General features: G+C 37.1%; 1 protein-coding gene across 1 annotated transcript in view; it reads left to right on the top strand.

The window, feature by feature from the left end:
- The window catches only part of LOC106867736 (uncharacterized), a 103334-nt gene that overhangs the window by 8023 nt on the left and 90611 nt on the right, over window positions 1-4700 (top strand). The gene's annotated exons all lie outside the window — the stretch shown is intronic.

The following is a 4700-nucleotide window of genomic DNA, read 5'->3' as shown; positions in this document are numbered from 1 at the left end:
AGCCTGCTCGTGAAATTAACATACAAGTGGCTGAGTACTCCACAGACACATGTACCCTTAACGTAGTTCTCGGTGATATTCAGCGTGACACAGTGTGACAACGCTGACCGACCCTTTGAATTACAGGCACAACAGAAACAGGAAGTAAGAGTGAGAGAAAGTTGTGGTGGAAGAGTACGGCAGGGTTCGCCACCATCCATCCCCTGCTGGGTCTCGTGGAGCTTAAGGTGTTTTCGCTCAATAAACACTCACAACGCCCGGTCTGGGAATCGAAACCGCGAGTCCGCTGCCCTAACCACTGGGCCACTGCGCCTCCACAAAAGAATACGTACACCAGCTGTTTTCGACATAAGAAAAACCTTGACCTTAACCGCCGGGTGGGCGTATTCTTTACCTGTTTTTGGGACTAAATGTGTAATGCTATAAAATGCACAGCTTTTGCATAAACTTTACCCTGCTCTCTTTTGCAAACGTAACATGTTTGTAAGATGACGGTCCAATAAACTGCATGCATTTTGTTGAGTTTGAATATATATACACGTACAACATTTGTGTAATTAGATTGAGCATTTCTTGTAGGAAAATAATTCATTATGGAATAAAGAGTGAATCATTAACTACGCCATGTTATAATATTAAAAGCAATTAAACTTATATATTAAAAGGGGAGAGGTGAATATAATTGTCTCATTTACCTTTTATTCTGTCAGTGTTACGTATATACTCATACTCTCTTTAACAACTTTCATCTTGTACATTTTCCAGCCATAAATCCATCGTTATCGACGACCTGGGTACACTAGTTTAAAGATCTAAGTTACGGATGCAACGACACATTTAACTGAAATGACGGTATGAAAATCGTTAGTTCGTTATAACTGGAGGGAAAGTGACGTCACAAGATGCAGAATGCACATTACTCTTCTACTTGTTTCAGTCATTTGACTGCGGCCATGCTGGAGCACCGCCTTTAGTCGAACAAATCAACCCCTGAGCTTATTCTTTGGAAGCCTAGTACTTATTCTATCGGTCTCTTTTTGCCGAACCGCTACGTTACGGGGACGTAAACACACCAGCATCGGTTGTCAAGCGATGGTGGGGGGGACAAACACAGACACACAAACATACATATAGATATATATATACGACGGGCTTCTTGTTTGTCCCCTTGTGGGCAATAAATAAATAAGAAACATATCGTTACGTAGACGCATCGGGATCTCTTTATTCAAGTAGTGCTCGTATTTGTAGGTTGTGGAAGACATCCTTGATTCTCTTTTCCTTCTATTTATAAGAAGCCTATGTGCTTTATCTTAACCTTTGATTTGCTTCTCGGATAAGTTTCCCTGTCACTGCACTATTTTTAAGACAATAAAAGACATGAAGCACCTACTGTTTTAAAATTGTTATAACTTTCGTTGTATTGTATGTACAGACTTGATTTTTTTTGTTTTGAATTTTAATAAAGGACTGGATGAATAATATGTTTATGTAAAACATTAAGGGATAGAAGAAAGAGTTGCCCCTTAGAAATATACCCCCTTGGGGCCATTACTTTCCTTAAATCAGTCAGGCATGGATGATAGTAACCCATCCGGTACATTGTTCTCAGTATAACTTTAAGTACAAGGTATGTCCTTATCGTCATCTCGGGTAATTTCACCGTCGATATCTGCCTGAGTAAATCCTTCAAAATCATCGCCCGAGTCAGAAACAAACAAGATTTCTTCCAGAATAGGTTCAAATGTAGGAGCAGCCATTTTCGCTCAGTAAAACATCTAAGCTACTAAGTTCGATTTCAAAGCTTGATCACTTGGTGGTTTGTATATAAACAACGAAAAAAGGTGTAAAAAAAAAGGGAAGTTTAGACTCATTCCGAATCGAAAGTAGCCGGTTTACAGGTTGAAACACTTAAATAAACGTAGCAGTGTGGTTATTTTAAGCACCTTTCTCAAAGCACAAAACGTGTCTACTGGTACAGGGGAGACAACTCGTGGGTGACATCTTGATGCTCTATTCTGCTCCAACTTGTGAATTTCCAAGGATATTTCCTTTATCTAACAAGACATAAGCAAAGAAGATACACTGAATATACCTCCAAAATTTTAACAGTTCATGCCAGATGCTAGGCCAAACATACCTGCAAGTTTCATCCGAATCCATCCAGAGGTTCTTGAGATATCTTGTCCACAAACAAACTTGAGTGAAAGCAATATCCCACCGCCTTCCCTAAGGTGCAAACATCTTTGTAATACCTAAGCGAACAATTTCAAGGTTTTACATGCACTACTCCTTTGTACAAAAGAAACAAAGGCAGTTTTTAGCAGGTTGGTATTACTATTTTTTATTAAAAACAAAAGGTACACGTTTTATTGTTCATTTTTAGCAGACAAACAAATGACAAAAGATTTCGAATCTAATGCAACAGGAACCAGCAGCATATAAATCCCATGTCATACTTGTCTTTGGCATTACTTTGGCGATTTTAATTCCTGTCTAAATTAACAGGTTTCATAAGAAATCCAAGAAACAATTACAGAAACATCAGTACACTGGGTTTTGTGATTTCTTATTCTCATTATTCTTAAATGAGAAGAAATTCCTTTTTATTTCTATATTTGTCAGCCCTGTTATGGACTTTCACTGATTGAATCAGCATGGTTGGTTTTCGCATAAATTATCTCCATATTTAATGTATCATCATCATCATCATTGGTTTTAGTGTTCGTCTTTTGCAGACAAAGAAACCATAGATTTTGAATCTAAAACACAAGGAACCAGCATACTCATCTCTGTCGTAGTTAGCCTCTCCACACTTGTCCTTATTGTTGGAATTATAATTGGTGTCTACAAATATAAGTCGTATAAGAAATGCCAGAAACCTTCGGATGTATACAAATGCCCAGCTTTGTGATTTATCTTCAGTTTTTTTTTTTTAAGGACAAAAATTCTTTTTAAATTTCCTGTTGAAAAAATTTTTGGAAAAAACAAACCAATACCAGTTGTAAAATGGTGTGAAGCAAACACAAAGACAGACACACACACACACATATATTTAGATAACAGGCTTCAACACAGTTTCCATCTTCCAAATTCACACACAAGTCATTCTGCATTAATAAAAGTAACTTCAATTATAATTTCAAAAAATATATCTTTATTAAAGAAATTGTGGAACAAATTGACAAAACAATGATTTTCACTCAACTTTTGTGATACCATAAGAATAATTTATAAAATAACTTAAGAAAAATTTGAGAGATTTCTATAAAGGTACACATGGGTCAGATCACAAATGTATGTGTAGTGTTTTCTCTCTGTGTATGTGTGTGTTATGTATACATGTGTTTGTATATAAACACACATCATTTACGTTTTAAGTATGTGAATAAATTTTTGATTTGTACAATAAAGACATTAAAAACTGCATTAATACATTTTGTGTTATTTATATTTTATTTATATTTAAAATGTATGTGCATTATCCAAATCAGATTCACATGAAAAAAGAAAAAAACATTGAAAAAAAAAAACTACAGGCTCAAAGACTTTGGTTTATGTGTGAGGCATCATATAAACATTTGGAAATTATCTTATCTTTTACTTGTTCAATGTACATGTGTGACAGAGCAGTAGAGTACTGAGAGAAAAGCTAGGCATAAGAGGAACTAGATGCAGTGTGCAAGAGAGATGACTAACATAAAATTAGACAGCCAAAATAACACTAAAAAGGGATAAAAAGAAATATTTTTAATGATATTTGACTTTGTAAATATCTGGTCAAAACATGAAGGAAAATATGTCAAAGACAAACCAATAAAATTTACAAAGTTACAGTCTTTTTATGACAAACAGACAAATACAAGCTGCTATTTACTACTAGTAGAGGTCTTATGGGTCTCCATCTTAACTGTGAGTTGTTGAAAATCTGGCTGAGAGTGAAAACATGGTGAAAAGATTTTCAGCGGTTGCCGAAGTGGCAACCAAAAATATCGATATCGATATAAACAAGCTTGGTGAGCTGCTTAAAAGAATGAAGCAGGAGGGTGGTGATGTAAAAATATCACCCCCAGCTTCGGTTATTAATACAGAGAAATGGACTGTGACATTTAAAACCCTCAGTCCAAAAGACAAAATGGTCAAACATTTTGAAAAAGATACCATCAAGAAATGCCTGTCCCTGATTTGGAGAGACATAGTCTATATCGCCAGGGGTTGGGCACTCGGTGTCCACTAAAAACGAAAGAGGTGCTACTTCTGCCAACCTACATGGGTCGCAGAACGTCAAGAGTGAAAATATCAGAAGTACCATCAGAAGTCGACCCCGTAGAGGTGGTGGCCGCCCTGTTGTTCAACAGGGCAGAAAAAATAAAAATATTACAAGTATCATGCTCTTCCCTGCAAAATTGGTTGGGAAGAAGCATCAGCATCCTTATTCAGGGAACACAAAAAGACCTTCAGGAACTTCCCGAAAGGGTGCTCGTGGCTGAGAATGTGGCCCTTAGGGCACAGGCGGAGGGCAGAAAGCCCACCTGTTACACCTGAGGTTCTCCGCCGGAACACACAATCCGCAGAGAGTCAATTCTGGACACTGATACAGGATGAACACCATCTGAGTTTCTTTGTCGGCTGCAAGAACTCAGCGACACTCCACTGAAAGACAATTCCCTGTGAAGGGAATTGTTTTTCTTTTGTCTACT

Source organism: Octopus bimaculoides, chromosome 29 (assembly GCF_001194135.2).
Source record: "Octopus bimaculoides isolate UCB-OBI-ISO-001 chromosome 29, ASM119413v2, whole genome shotgun sequence".
In the NCBI taxonomy this organism is placed as follows: domain Eukaryota; kingdom Metazoa; phylum Mollusca; class Cephalopoda; order Octopoda; family Octopodidae; genus Octopus; species Octopus bimaculoides.
Note: the sequence above shows the minus strand (reverse complement) of the source record. Positions and strands in the feature narration are given on the sequence as shown.